The sequence below is a fragment of the Vicugna pacos genome, chromosome 16 (genome assembly GCF_048564905.1).
Source record: "Vicugna pacos chromosome 16, VicPac4, whole genome shotgun sequence".
Classification (NCBI taxonomy): domain Eukaryota; kingdom Metazoa; phylum Chordata; class Mammalia; order Artiodactyla; family Camelidae; genus Vicugna; species Vicugna pacos.
In genome coordinates, this window is record NC_133002.1 from 9,894,107 (window position 1) to 9,910,068 (window position 15,962).

Genomic DNA, 15,962 nt, shown 5'->3' on the forward strand with positions numbered 1-15,962 from the left:
TCCCCATTCTCCAGGTGAGGAAACTGAGGCTCGGAACAGTTAGATAGTGTATGCATGGCCACACAGCTAAGCAAGAGGCAGGATGAAGATCTGAACCCAGGTTTCTTTGTCTCCAAAGCCCAAGTTCTTAACCCCTACTCTCTAATGCTCCCAGGAAGACCTGCCCTTGGGATAAGTTCTGCTACTCAATGGCTGTGCAGCCAGCCAGAGGCAAGCCCCTCTGCCTCTCTAGGCAGCCTCCAAGGGGCTGCCGGGTGGCTGCTAGATTCCAGGGTCCTGCGTGTGCCTGCCTTCTCTCTGAGTCCCAGCCCAGGCTCTCTTCCAGATGCCATTACTAAGACTTTGGTTTTGGAAGTTTCCACACCTCCTCCTTCCTCCCTCTATATTATTGGGAAATCCATTGGCGCCGTCTCCCATCTTCTTTGCAAGACTTTCATTATTTATGTCAAGTTGCAGGTTGACCTGAACAGAGAAAGCAGTGAGAGGTTCCTCGTTCCCAGGAATGTGTTGGCTTTGGAGGGCAGTTTGAAGGGAAGATAGGTAAGGAGGACGAGGCAGCTCCAGCTTAAGTTTATTTATTTATTTATTTTTTGGTGGGGGAGGTAATTAGGTTTATTTATTTATTCTTAGAAGAGGTACTGGGGATTGAACCCAGGACCTCATGCATGCTGAGCATGCACTCTACCACTTGAGCTATACCCTCCCCCCCTAGCTTAAGTTTAGATACACGAATAAGGGCATTAGGTAGGACACACTGTCTGCTCCCAGGGCACAGTGGATGTCACACAGGAGGGCTGCCAACTCCCTCTAATTTCTGAATCTTGGGGCCAGGTGGCTGTGGCTTTGCTTCCACTATCCAGAAATTGATGTTTGTACATATCTCTTACTTACTTATCTGAGTTGTCTGCCTCCCTCTCCCACATCTATGAGCTTTGCTTTTTTAAACTACTGAATCAAAAGGGCTTGGCGTATAGTAACTATATATGTATACGTTTGTTGAATGAAGAAATGCAAGTCTCTAGCTATAATGATTATCCGACCCTCAGTTTATCAGAGTTTGCTCTCCTCTGGTGGAGACTGGGTGGGGGATTCTGCAGAAGCTGGAGAAATCTCACGGTCTTCTTTCAAGGAGGCACCACAGAAACCGCAGTGAGCTTTTGAGCAGTAATATTAGATTTGTGTTCTGTATTCCTATCAATTTCTTCCATTATGTCTGTTAGTGCTTTTTGGAATATATTTAGGTGCTCTTATATTGGGTGCATATATGTTAATGAGTGCAATATTCTCTTCTTGTATTGTTCCTTTGATCATCATATAATATCTTTCTTTATGGCCTTTGTTTTAAAGTCTGTTTTGTCTGATATGAGTATTGCTACCCCTGCTTTCTAGTCATATGCGTTTGCATGGAACATCTTTTTCCATCCTTTCACTTTCAATCTCTGTGTGTCCTTCACCCTGAAGTGGGTCTCTTGTGGGCAGCATATTGTAGGCACCTGCTTTATTACCCAACCTGCCACTCCATGTCTTTTGATTGGAGCATTTAGTCCATGGACATTTATGGTAATTATTTATAGATGTGTGTTTATTGCCATTTTAAACTTTGTTTTCCAGGTGATTTTGTATCTCTTCTTTGTTCCTTTCTTTTTCTTTTTGTTTTTCCTTTTGTGGTTTGATAATTTTCCTTTGTATTAGCTTGGGTTCTTTTTGGTTTTTGTGACTCTATTGTAGGCTTTTGTTTTGTGGTTTTGTGGTTACCCTATTTTTCAAGTATGAGATCCCATTGCTGTATCTATTTGCTTTAGACTGGTTGTCATATAAGCTTAAACACATCCTAAAAAGAACAAAAAATAATCTACATTTTCTTGCTCCCTTCTCCCACCTTTTATAATTTTAATGTCCTCTTTTACATCTTCATGTTTGTTCTCTTGCAGCACATTGTAGTTATCGCATTTCCAATTGTGATTTTCTCTTTTCTATAGCTTCCCCCCTTTTCTATTTAGAGAAGAACTTTTAATATTTCTTTTAGGATAGGTTTAGTGTTGCTGTATTCTTTTAGTTTTGCTTGTCTGGGAAATTTTTTATCTTTCCCATTCTAAAGGATAGTCTTGCTGTGAAGAGTATCTTAGGTTACAGGTTTTTCTCTTTCAGGACTTTGAATATATCTCACCACTCCCTTCTGGCCAGCAGTGTTTCTGTAGAGAAATCATCTGATAGTCTTATGGGGGTTCCCTTATAACTAACTTTTTGTTTCTCTTTTGTTGCCTTTAAAATCTTTTCTTTAACTTTGGCCATCTTAATTTTAATATGTCTTGGTGTAGGTCTGTTTGGGTTCATCTTGTTTGGGACCCTCTGTGCTTCCTGTACTTGGATATGTTTCCTTCTTTAGGTTTGGGAAGTCTTCAGTAATGATTTCTTCAAATATATTTTTGATTTCCTTTGCTCTTTCTTCTCCTTCTGGGACCCCTTATTATGCATAGATTGGCATTCTTTAAATTATCCTATAGGTCCCTTATATTGTTTTCATCCCAGTTCCACCTGTGAAGTTGGGGGACCCCTGGGAATGGATTCAGGTTTCAGCCCGGTCCCTGCTGGGAGCCACTCACCAGGAAACCCAGCCCCGCAGGGCCCGCCGGGAAAAGGGCTGTGTCTGAATCCCGCCTTTCTTCTCGCGAGAACGCGCGCGCACGCCAACAACGGTGCCGGGCAGCCGGCGCCCTCTGGGCTGGCGGAGACAGCGGCTGTGGCGCAGGGCTGGGTTGCTCCCCTCCGTCCATGTGCGCTAGCACTGGAGATTCCAGAACCCAGGCTGTTGTGCACTCTCTCCCAGCCTCGGCCGGCACCACGCTCCAGCCCTCTGAGGTTGCTTCTGCGCAGCCAGCCCCAGGCCTCTCCCCGGGCCATCACCCAGGCCCTTGTGTAGGCTTCCGTTCTGTCTGCCAAGTGGCTGCTTCTTTCTCCTCGAGTCTCGGAAGCTCCCTTTCTGTCCCCGCTGACCTCCCTGCTCGAGAGGGGCTTCCAAGGGTGAGAGCAATTTTCCTCCTTGGCCACTCCCTCCCCCGCGGGGGAACAGGTCCTGCCGCGATCTCCTTTTCCTTTTTGTCTCCCCTCCTACCTGGTTTGGTGAGAATTTTCACTGTAGTTCCAACTGTAAGAGATACTCAGTTGGTATTCTGTGAGTATTGTTCCCTGTGTAGGTGTAGCCCCCTCTAGATTTGTGTTTTAGAAAGATGGCTCTGGCGGCTGCGTGGAGGGCAGACTGTCGGAGGGTGTAGGGCAGGCTGGAGGCCGAGCTCAGAGAAGGAGAGGATGGTGTTATCCAACACCGGAGGCATCAGACCTGCAAAAGTGCTGTCAAAACGGGGAAAATGCTGTGAACTTCAACAAAACTGTCAAGTTCACGAACTTCTTTTTCTTTTTTCTTTTTCAGTTAAAGATCTTGCTTGCTTGCCTGGTTTTTCCAAATTCCCAGAGCTCCATGGAAGTCAGTCAATACGGCCTTATTGTCATCCGGGGAACAGTAAACCTTTGAAAAATGCCGTTTGCGTTCTGGATTTATGGAAAGCGTTTGAACTGTGGTGAGCCTTACAGAGTGTTTCGAAACATAGTGTTTTGATTTTCTCAGTCATTTCTTGAGAATCATTAGAAACGGGAATTCAGGAGCTGGGATGGATTTTTCCCATAGGCTGCGTGCTTGTTGAGAAGCGTGATTTATCCGAGCATTTCAATAAGGACTTATGAAACAAGCAAAGCTGCCCACTCAGCAGTTCTGAGGCAGCTGATTCCCGAGGCTACGAGTCTGCCCAGATCCAGATGCCAAAGAGTGTGGGCAAGAGCTTGTTTCAAGGCGGGACATGCGCGGTTCAGCTTGCCATGGAGTCCTGGGTGGGGGTGGGGTCACGGGTATTTCACACCTGGGCTTGACCCACTCTCACCCCTACCCTCTACCTTCACCATGGCTCAGAGCCAAATCAGCCCAGCTGACCTTCAGTCATCTTTCTAATTCTGTAAGATCTGAGAATTTGGGGTTCAACTGCCAATTCATTATTGTAGTTCAGACCTGTCTAATCAGTGCCCCGGATGCTGGCCCTGGGATCCTAGAAATGGGTGGAGTTGGTCAGTGTCAGGTTCTAGGACGCTGCAGGCTGGGTCAGAGCAGGAGGGAGTGGGAAGAGAACAAACTCGCTTGCTCCTTTTTCTTGCTTCTCCAAGGAAGGCTTGGAAGGCTTTCTCCAAGCGCACGATGGTGGCTATGACTTTGTGGGAGGTGCTGATGAGAGAGAAAGTAGGGGGTGTCTGAGCCCCTGGCGGGGGTCTCGGGCATTGCCATCCCTTTTGGCACTTCATCTGAGGCAGGAAGGGAGACCGGTCCTCTCAGCAGCCTCCTCCTGGGACCCTGCTCTCCTGCAGGCTCCACATACGTGCTGCAGGTTCACACTCTGAGCCTCTGCCTTTGCGGGGATTCCCCCTCCAATGCACATGACCCAAACCTACTCCTATTTTACGATCCAGCTCAGGGGCTCCTCCTCTGTGCCTCCCAGGATCCATCCTGGTAGAGTCAGTGGCCCTGTCCACCCTCTGCAGAGCCTGAATCACGCTGGAATCGTGCATGTGTCTGCCTTCCCAAGAAGACTTGCGGGTGTGGGAAAGGCCCTCATTCATTCTCATAGCTGCAGTGCCCAGGACAGGCACACGGTGAGGGGTGGCTGAATTATAGGGACCTGCCTGGACTTGCAGTCCTGCAGATCTGAGGTCCAATCTTACCCCTACTGTTTGTTAGCTCTGTGACCTTGGAAAAGTCACCTGGCAAACTCTCAGGCATGTTTCCTCACCTTGTGCCTGACTTGGTGAAGGTCAAGTAGATGGCTTGTGGAAGTGGGCTCTTTAAACTGAAAAGCCACCCAGACAATGTGTAACCGAGCCACCTACTATGTGCCAGGTGCAGTTCGAAGGACTTTGCATCTATTACTCTCTAAATTCTCACAACAGCCCTGTGAGCTAGATCCTGTTGTCATCCTCGTCATCATACAGATGAGGAAACCAAGCTCAGTGAAGTCCCCTGCCTAAGATCACACAGCTAGAAAATGATACAAGTGGGATGTGAACCCACACAATGTGGTTCCAGTGTCCATGTGCTTAACCATCATTAAGCCCCTCTGAGGATGTTGCTATTTATCAAGCATCCACTAGGTGCCAAACACTTAATTTCCTCCCAGAAATCTAACTGGGTGTTATTCCTCTCATAGGAGAGATGAGGAAATATAGACTCAGAGAGGTTAGGTAACTTGTCTAAGGTCACACAGCAAGGAAGTGGCATAGCTGGGATTTTGGCTGATATGATTTTCCTATTTCTGTCCCTTCCCCCACTCCTTTAACTTTATTGCAAGGAGAAACAGAAGCCCAGAGAACAGAAATGTCTTCCTGAAGCTGTGTGTGGCAGATCCGTGGCATATCTATGGCAGAGCAAGGATGTAAACCCAGTTTTGGTTAGCTATTGCTTTGTAACAACCATCTCATGCTCAACCTTAGCAACTTAAAATTGCCGTGACTTTTCACTTCTCACAACTTGGTGAATTGGTTGGCCGTCCTGCTGGTTTGGCTGGACTCCTACGTGTCACTGCATTCGCTAGGAGGTCGGTGGTGCTGGGGGGTCCAAGCTGGCCTCACTCACAAGCCAGGTTCTGGCTGCTCCTGGAGCTCCCTGGTCCCCTTCTGTGGCCTCTCACCTGCCCATTGGCAAGATTGGCTCCCTTACCTGGTGGTCTTGGGGCAGAAAGGGGGTGGAGACAGAAAAGGCAAGATCTCTTAAAAGCTGGCCTACAGCTGCCATGGGCATCCCTTGCACTGAATTCCATTGATCAAAGCAAGTCAGAAACCAGTCTGGGCTCAAGGGGAGGGACAGAGACCCTGCCTCCTGAGGGTGGGAGCTGGGAAGGCACACAGAGGTGAGGTTGAGCCATCCTCGAAACCACCTCCCTGCTGCTCTTGGATGTCCAGCCTGGTGCTGGGGCTTCTCCCCTCCCTGTGCAGCTGGAGCTTATACCTGGTATCAGTTCATTACACTGGGTGCCCCTGGTTTAAGGTGGCATAGATTTTTTTTTTTCTCAAGATGTCGAGAGTCAGGGCTGGGGGAAACCTCGGGCCCCGGCAGCTTGTCTCTCCCTTCCCTTGGGTGAAGGCCACGTTTGGCCATGTGTGTCTCTGTAGATCTGGGCCCCCAGTCTCTGCTGTCTGCATGGCTGGCCTGGAGGGCATCGCTGGTTCTAATATCACACACTGAGAGGACCTGGCTTCGCCCTACAGGCTTCTAGCCCACTTTCTGGTCCTTGCTGCCCAGCCATACAAAAAGGCTGCTTTCTCTGCAAGCCAGATTCCTTGGCAAACCTCCAGGGACAAGAAGTGACAGAGTAGTCCCAGATAAGTGGGAAAAACTGCACCTAGAAACCCTAGGGACAGGGTTGGGTGTCCTGGGTAATTTTTAAAATGTGCCTTTCTCCATTTCCTTTTGTTTTCAAGGCTGAGTGAGACTCTGGTCCCCAGAGGTTGGCCAGGAGCACAACAGGCACCTTGGACAGGGTTCAGATCAGCAGAACTTTCCAAATGCTGACCCCAGGCTGCCGAGGTCCCCCCCAGACAATGAGAAAGAGTGTGTTTCAGGAAGGCCTTGTGCCATGTGAGGGCAGTGCTGTTTGGGGTGGCGGGTGAGGGGAGGAGACACATGAGCCATCAGCCACGACGCCAAGCAAAGTGGGGGGTGCAGTTCTGCTTCTGCCCCCCGAGTAATTGTAAGCAGAGTCTGTTAGAGATATTTGCACACTGATACTTGATCAGAGAGGGGTCTAGGGGAGCAGATTTGGACCCAGCCGGGCATCCCAGTGGTGACATTCCCCAGCCGCTGGACCCAGGTGCGGGTCCTGGAGCCTGGAGATCATGCATGGGGAGGCCAGGTTGAGAGTCTTCAGGGTAGATGTGATCTCTGGAGCAGTGGGAGGGAAGGAAGAGGAAAGAGAGCAGAGGAGAGAGGAGGCGAAGAAAGATGCTTTGAGGACCTCAGGGAGGCCAGTGCCCAGGGGTCAAAGGGAGGGGGTGGGAATCTGAAGGAGTCCGAGGGTGGAGATGAGGCAGGGAAAATGGCACCTGGGAAGCTGGGCTGGGAAAGGGGAGAAGGAGATTCTCACAGTCAGATGCTGCGGAAGAGAAGGCAGCAGAAAGGACGCCTCCCAATTGACCCTTGTCGCCTGGGGAAGGTGGCCGTGGGGAGCTGGTGCGGAAGATGCCTGGATGCGGGCCACGCTGGAACTTCCCCTGAGGGTCTCCCGTTAGGACTCGAGCTGGGACTCTACAGACAAAGTCTTTCTGTGCAAGTTATTTTTGCTGTGAACCCACGTGGTCGTGCCTGGTAATTATAGGGTAAAAGGAATTAAGAAAGACATAATTTCTACCGATCAAAGCCTGACGGGTTTTTACATCCCCACCTCATGCCGGCAGCCAGGCTTTCTGCCTTCACAGGTGCCACTTTGATTTCAGTCACGTAGGAAGGGAATTTGAAACACTTTCAAAGTGATTAAGGAGAAGAAGCGATTGCAAATTTGGACTAAATGCAATAATCACATTAACTGTTTGTGGCCCAGGGGCTTTCAGGAGGGAAGTCCTTATATTTGCAGGGTGGCAATCGGGGCAGGGGCTGGGGCATTGCAGATGCCAGTGGGGGTGGCCCCGCTAATCAGAACATTAATTCTTACTGCAGCTCATGTTTTTCGGGCACTTACCCCTCACCTGTGTTCTCCCCTTTACCCTTCACCAAAGCCCCATGAGCTATGTGCTAAGATAGTCATAATAAGGAAACCGAGGTCCGGACGAGTTCAGTCTCTTGTTCTAGACACACAGCTGGAAAGTGGCTGAGTCTGGATACGGAGTCAGTTTTGCCCGGTTATAGAAACTGCTCAGCCTTCTGCCTCACTGTGTGGGGTCCCTCTGTCCTCTGTGGCATCTCCAGGTGTCCCTTTTTCATGTTTAGCAAAACAGACCTGGAGTGAGTAGGTGGGACTCCAGTTGATTATTTTCCTGAAGCTCCCAGACTTGGGGAGATTCGTGTGGTTCGCCTCCTCCCTGGGGGAGGTGGCTCTGACGGCTCAGGGAGGGGGATACGGAGGCGGAAAGTACCATCCAGATGAAGGATGGAGCGAGTTCACGGAATGAAGAGCCGGGTGACCAAGTCCACGAGGAAGGTTCAGAAGAGCTGATGGGACACAGCCACATCTTCCTTTCCAATGGGATGCTGCTGTGGCCATAGTGATGGCGTCTCTGAACTCTAGCTGTGGGTCCCAGGAGTCATCCCACTACCCCCATGTCCTCCCTCTATTGGGATCAAATCCACACATCTCTTTCCTTCACTGACATGACCAAGCACCAGCACTTTCCGGAATGAGCAGGAGTCTTGAACTCCTTCATAAAGTTTTTCCCCTTTAAATCTTCTACATGGGCCTGGCTCCTGCCCTGCTCCTGAGATCTCTGGGAGCCCCACATTTCTCTGCTCACACTTGGATCATAAAATATCTTCTGGTCACCTTGGCCCCCAAGACCATTTCCGTTCAGTAATTAAAATGTCCAATCTGGAGTCACACCAAAGCTCCAAACTGCATTTTAAGCTTGCAATCAGCAAAGGGAGTTGCGAGAGATCATTCTCATTCTCTCTCTTTTTCTCTCACTGTGTTAGTTCCCTATTGCTGCTGTAACAAGTGACCACGAATTTAGTGTTTTGAAACAATACAAATGTATTATCTTACAGTTCTGGATGTATGAGCTTACAGTTGAGAAGTCTAAAATGGGTCAGCAGAGCTGCATTCCTGGTGGAGGCTCTAGGGGAGAACCTGTTTCCTTGCCTTTTCCGATTTCTGGAGGCTGCCTGTAGTCCTTAGCTTGTGGCCCCCACATCACTCCAACCTCATCCTTCACTATCACATCTCCTTCTCTCCAGAGCATGCTTTCCCAACAGCGAATCCCCTAATTTTAGCCTCGTTTGCAACGTAAATAGGCTGAGGTTTTCCTAAACCACTTCTCCAAATAGTTCTTTTTCCTTGATTTCACTCACTCTTCCTCTTGCATTTTACTAGAAGAAACTAGGCTGTACTTTCAACACTTTGCTTGAATACTCAGCTAAGCTTCCAAGTTCCTGACTTCCAAGTTCTCTCCACTCACTGTAGGAAATAGTTCAGCTAAGCTGTCTGCTGCTAGACCACCAGGATCCCCTTTCCTGCAGTTTCCAATAACATGGTCCTCATTTCCTTCCGAGCCCTCATTAGAAGTGTCCTTAACATTCGTATTGCTGCCAACAGTCTGTTCGCGGTGATTTAAGTCTTCTCTAAGAAGATGCAGGTTTTCTCCTCACTACGCTCCTCACTTCCTTCTAGACTCTCACTGGCTGAGTCTCTAACATTCATATTTCTACTAAACGTCTGTTCAAGACGATCTTGGCTTTTTCCATCATGTTCCTCAGTGTTCTACTCTCTGCCTGCTGTCCAGTTGCAAAGCCACTTCACCATTTTGGGGACTTTGTTATAGTGGCACCCCACTTCCAGGTACCAAAATCTGTATCGGTCAGAGTTCAACCGGAGAAACAGAACCAGCACCAGATTTGTATTAAGAGGTTTACTGCACAGAATTGGCTCACACGATTGAGGAGGAGCAGGGTGAACTCGCTGGCGTGAGCTCTCTGCTCTCTGTAGGTGAAATTTCTCCTCCTTTTTTTTTTAATTGAAGTACAGTTGGTTTATAATGTAGTGTTAGTTTCTGGTGTACAGCAAAGTGATTCAGTTATACATGTATATATTTTTTTATATTATTTTTCATTATGGCTTATTACAGGATATTAAATATAGTTCCCTGTGCTATATTGTAGGTCCCTGTTGTTTATCTATTTTATATATAGTAGTGTGTATCTGTTAATCCCAAACTCCTAATTTATCCCCCCCTACCCCTTTCTCCTTGGGTAACCATAATTTGTTTTCTATGTCTGTGAGTCTATTTCTGGTTTTGAAAAAGTTCATTTGTATCTTTTTTTTTGGATTCCACATATAAGTGATATTATATGATATTTATCTTTCTCTTTGTGACTTACTTCACTTAGTATGATAATCTCTAGTCTTATTGAAGTGTAGTTGACTTACAATGTTGTGTTAGTTTTTGATGTATAGCAAAGTGATTTAGTTTATATATATATATATATGTATTCTTTTTCATATTCTTTTCCATTATGGTTTGTTATAGGATATTGAATATAGTTCCCTGTGCTATACAGTAGGTCCTTGTTTATTTATTTTATATATAGTAGTTTGTATCCATTAATCACAAACTCTTAATTTATCCTTCACCCATCTTCTTTCCTCTTTGGTAAACATAAGTTTGTTTCCTATGTGAGTCTGTTTCTGTGTCATAAATAAGTCCATTTGTGTCATATTTTAGATTCCACATATAAGTGATGTCGTATGATATTTGTCTTTCTCTTAGACTGACTTCACTTAGTATGATAATTTCTAGGTCCATCTGTGTTGTTGCAAATGGCATTATTTCATTCCCTTTTATGGCTGAGGAGTTGGAATTTCTTCTCCTGGAGGGAAGTCTCAGCACTGCTCTTAAGGCTTTCAACTGGTGGCATCAGGCCCATTCAGATTATCCAGGGCAGTCTCCCTTAAAGTCAGCTGATTATGGACTTTAATCACATCTACAAAATACCTTCAGAGCAGCCCCTAAATGAATGTCTAATTAAAAACTGGGGTCAGACACCAATCCCCTGTGTCCCCCAAGTTTCCCTAGCAACCCCCACCCATCTCCCAGGACATTCCCCGGGTCCCTGTGCCTGTCCAGTTTCCACTGTGCAGGAAGTTTGCCAGGTTCGGGGTAATTGGGCTTTTTCTCCAGTCACAGGCATTTTTCTCCTTCTCAGTCAAGCATGTCCGCCGAGCTGCCTGCTTTCTGCTGGATGCTGCGTTTGTGTTTGGAGATGAGACGTTTCCTGTCAGGTCCGCTGAGCTGGGCGTTGTTTGAGCTGTTCATTAATACTGCCTGTTATCTCCGATTCCCTTCAGTGACTGAGGACAGTTTATTCTGCTGACGGACCAGACTCTTGGCTCCCCCCGAACCTCAAACCCAGAGGTTTTGGCCACCTGGGAACCCTAGGATTAGAGCAAAAAGTCCTGGCTGGCGGCTGCATGTGTGCTGTACACCATGTCTCCGGGAGAATTAGTTTGGGCCATCACAGGGGTGAGTGGGAACACTGATTACATCTGCAGGTACCAGCCGAACGAAATGAAGTGTAACTGTATAACGTTAGGCAAATTTAAAGGATTGTTATTTCTGCTGGGCCAAACGGAGACCTCCCAGCGTCGAAGAGTCACCTCTGAGGTCAAATCCAAATTGCCTGTTTTATGCTTCTGTGAATCTAAGTACAATACAAGAGCGCCTTTAGCTAAAGAAGTGGGCTCTGCCGGCCAGCCACCTGTGCCTCCGAACTGTTCTCCATCAGCAAGCCCCCTCGGAGTGGTGGCCTGGCGTGGTCCAGCTGGGGAAGTTGCATCTTTCCCCCTGACGGGGGGATGGAGAGGCTGGCCATCCCCTAGAGGAGGGGAGAGGGCTCAGGGGGCTTCCCACCTTGCTTTTGAGGTTGGAAAGTTCCAGAGCTCAGCAGGGCCCCAGCAGTCTGCTAATGGCCTCACCTTGGCCGAACCCACCACTCATCCTTCAAGTCCCAGGGGCATTCAATCCTTGCTGAAGCCTCCACGATGGCGTGGTTGTGTCTTCCTCTGGGCTAGCACAGAGCCTGCTCACCTGTGTGCTGTAACAGAGGCCACATGATGTTGTGGTTTCTTGTGGATTTATTGTTTCTCCTAAGCTGTGGGCCACGGCAGGCCTGGCTCAGGAGTATCTCTGGGGCCCCTGACACACAGCAGAAGCTCTCTGGATACCAGCTGAAGAGACGGAGACAAGAGAAGAGGCAAGGAAGCATCTCTTTCCTCCTCAGTGTCCAAGGGGACCAACCCAGGCTTCCGGGTTGCAGGATTTCTGTGGAGGTGCCAGGTAAGTGCATGCTTGGCCATGACTTTGAGGTGATGAATTGGATGCTCTAGCATCAGCCCTTTCATCACAGCTTTTCTTGCCTGCTGGCAAAGCAGAGGTCTAGCAGAGTCCACTGGCACCTGACTGCCTGTTAGGCAGCATGGACTGCTGGAGGGAATTTTCTGGCAGAAAAGCTTTATCAAGTCATCCAAATGATGAACCGACTGTTAAAAAAAATTATTTCAACTTCCTCAGGAAGTTCACTGCTTTTTATCAGTGAGACCTGGGGGAGGTTTCTCTTTCTGCAAAATGGGGCCAATAATAGATCTACTTCATGGGATAGGAGTGACGGTTAAATGAGTTAATACATAAACAGTGCTTAGAAGCATGCCTGGCACATAGTGAGTCTACAGAAATGGCTAGGATAGGTCTCTCATTCGTCATCATCATCTTTGGGTCTCTGGTCTGTGGCTGGTCCAGGAGGAAAGCTTTCACCAGGTAGGCGAAGTGAGAACTAAATGTCTGTTTTCTGTATATGCGTAGTGTCGCCAACATTTCTCTTTGTTGAAGGTTATCTTTTTATCCTGCCGTGATGACCTTCGTACTGTGTCATTTTTTTTTCTTGGTGGCATCATTTTATTTAGACTTTCTATTACAGAGAATTCTAACACATACAAAAAGTAGGGAGACGAGTACAGTGAACTTGCACGTGCCTGTCACCTGGCTTCAGCAGTTACTGACTCAGGCGATCATATTCATCCATATCCCCGTCCACTTCCCTTCCCCTTGTATGATTTTGAAACAAATCCTATACATCATATCATTGAATCTGTACATTTTTCACTATCACATGTCATTCTTCAATGAAATACTAGAAACTGCAGGTTTAAAAAAATGTCCTATCAGGCAAAACAAAAAGCTGGTGCCCACGCCGAGGGTCTCAGACATCATGGAGTCCACTTCACTTGTTCTCTGGGTGAGGAAACCCTGCTCAAAGGGCAAGTGACTTGGCCAAGGTCACGAGACAGATCTCACCTAAGCTCTGAGTAGACCTGGTTCGTATTGGGTTTAAAGTGGTTCCCTCCAAAGGTAAGGAAGTGGTTGTGAAAGTCCAGTAAAATTCTCCTCAAATGATCAGTAGGTTAGAAAGTGTCACTAGGAGAAGTCGTAAAAGTTTAGGTCAAAACTATTTTAAAAAAAAGCTCTTTATTTAAAAAACCTTTATAAAAAACTATAAGAAAAACTCTTTATTAAAAAACCCTCTTTATTAAAAAAAAACAACTCTATTAAAATAAATAAAAGTGTAGGTCAATTCCACTGAGCCTTACTGAGCACCAGGGTGGGCTACGTTGCATCCCAGCAAATGCTCGTCTGACCCCTGCTGCTACCTCCCTGCCCCACAAGGCCAGCATTGGTTGCATGCCTACAAAGTGCCAGACTTCACACGGAACATCTCTTCCTCTTCCCGGAGGTAGGAGGAAGCACGATTAGCGCCATTTTGAAGAGGAAGAAACTGAGGCTTGTAAAAGCACTGTAACTCACCCAGGGTCACACAGTTAGAGGCAGAGCCCAGAGAAGCCTGGATCTGACTCCAAAGTCAGGCTGGTGACCCCAGCTTCCACCGCTGTCGCAGGCCTGGGGCATGCCACCGTCCGCAGTTGAGTGCACGTTTATTTGTGTGATGACTCATTCATATCCGTTCCCTCGGAGCTCTGGGGGGAACAGAGAGTGAGTGCCTTTTGCTCACCTCTTCTCCCAGCACGCTGCACAGTGCCTGGCACAGAGTAACTGCTCAGTGGATACTTAAGTGATTCAATGAATGAATGAATGAATGAATGACTGTGTTGGGAATCACCAGGGGAAGCAGGTTAAACATCAGAATCCAGCCCCTACTCCGCCCCAAGGTTCTAATACAGGAACCTGGGCTGGGGTGCTGTGGGTGCGGGTGGATTGATCTGCCTTTGAAACCCGGGCAGTTCTGATGCCCACGACCCACAAACTGTCCTCTGAGAAATCCAGCAATAGGGAAGTGAACTTTTCTGGTCATCGGGTTGGAGGGGGTGGGGTTGGTACTTTGTTCTGCGGGCAATGGGGGACCACCAAAGGGATTTGAGGAGGGGAAGGGAAGCAATCCAGGAATGGCCTCATGGCTGTGTTTGTCTCCTTGCCTGGCACTGATGCCCCTCCCCTTCACTCCCTGACTTCCCCCCCCCACCTCGCCTTTTTTTTTTTTTTTTTTTTTTGACAACCAGAATGATTCTGAACAAGAGATTCATGACAAACATCATCAGGACGCAGCCCTGAGAAGCCTGTTCACGCCCAGCCTTTTGCTGCCTCTCTGACAGCAGGCGGGCCATTAGGGGCTCCCTGGCCTTCGGAAATGCCTTGTTAGCGCATTTAAGCCCTTTGTACCAGCCTCTCCTCCGCCGTAATTGGGCCTTCACTCTGCTGCACTTTCTGGCCACGGAGCTTGTTAGCTGTCAGGCAGGCTGTGAATTTGTGGAATGGCCGGCGAGGCTCATCGTCCACAGGCAGCCCCTCCACGGGACTCCCAGGAGGGCACCATGTTGCTGAGGAGGAGAGAGGAAGTTAGGGTTCAAGTTGGGAATGGGGTGCATGACAGAGTGGAGGTCTCAGTCCTGAGGATTCTACAGAGCTGAGTTCAGTTCTGGGCACGTTTGCTGAATGTCTGTGTCTAAAGCGGTTCTGCGGGGTTTGCCACCAACCCAGTCACCACAAGGGGACAGTGACAGCATCTTCAAGTTCTAGGTCTCCTTTCCCTAGATGTTTTCTAGGTGGGGGCTTATCTGGGCTGTATGTAACAGGAGGGGAGGAATACCACTGTGTCTTAATTGAAGATCTTTTTTGTCGGAGAGAGACCTAGATCAAAGTTACCTTATGGGAAAGACACAGTTGATGTTTACAGTGTCAGAGTGACACTTCTGATAAGAAAATCAGAGACCTGTTGAAGAATTGTGATGTGGGCGACATTTCTCTTGAGGCCAGAAGCTCGTACAAGCAATTAAGGCTGAAATTGAAAGATGGCAGGTATGTGAGGTCTATGAAGTGAGATGCTTCTGGAATAACTTGGCTGGGAGGGCCTCTGGGGAGCAGACTTTCTTGCGTGGGATGAAAGTGGGGGAGGGGCTCTTGTGGAGCCAAATAAATCAAAGATCCAAAAAGTTCTTTGGCCAGTGGGGTGACAGGGGTGTCACTTGGGAGGTGTGCCAGCATCTGCCTTGGGGAAGAAGAAGGAACCCAGGAATGAAAGAAATCTCCCCTCTCCCACATCCTCCCTACCCTCCTAACTGGTGTGTCTAGACACTGGGGCAGGTGATGAACCTGCAGCCACAGATGCTGGAGGTTCATTTGGGAGACTCAGCCCAGAATCTGATGGACACACTAGCTTCTTCTTGACTTTGTCAACTTGGACCTTCTAAAAGAAGGTTTTGCATCCTCTAGCCCTTTTCATGTCTAACTACACAATCTCAGCTGTATTCAAGAGGAAAGCTGGCTGGCCTCTACCTGATAGCCTTATTTATTAGAAAATCTTCTGTGTTACCAAGTTACAAAATACTTGCTCATTAGTTGTCTGGAATGACCTAGAATAGACTGCTTGGCATTGATGACAGCACATTCAGACGACTGTTGGTTTACAGAATGAATTCTATTCTAGCCAATTTGGGGGCAAAGCAAGTATCAGTAAAGTAAATCCCAATCCCCCATTAACTTCTATTGTTAAGTCAGAGAGGTGTTACCATGAGGACTTAATGACTGTTCCCTGGGTGGACGCAAAGAGAGGGTAATGGTATAAAGAAGTGGGGCACTGACACATGCTCCACAGACTACCCCAAGGTTCTCAGGGCCTGTGGCCACTGACCTCTGAGGTTTGAAGGTGATGACTTCTTTGCTTC

At 47.9% G+C, this 15,962-nt stretch overlaps 1 long non-coding RNA gene across 7 annotated transcripts in view; it reads left to right on the forward strand.

Annotated features, from left to right (window-relative positions):
• Positions 1 to 2,680: 2,680 nt before the first annotated feature.
• LOC140686283 (uncharacterized) overlaps positions 2,681 to 15,962 on the forward strand; it is a 98,142-nt gene continuing 84,860 nt past the window's right edge. The window contains exons 1-4 of one of the 7 annotated variants that reach the window (XR_012059988.1): positions 2,681 to 3,021; positions 3,428 to 3,575; positions 5,385 to 5,483; positions 10,940 to 11,325. This is a non-coding gene — a long non-coding RNA (uncharacterized lncRNA). Of the gene's footprint in view, positions 3,022 to 3,427; positions 3,576 to 5,384; positions 5,553 to 10,939; positions 11,326 to 15,962 lie in introns of those variants that run through there. The other 6 variants (XR_012059990.1, XR_012059987.1, XR_012059989.1 and 3 more) reach the window with 6 other exon arrangements.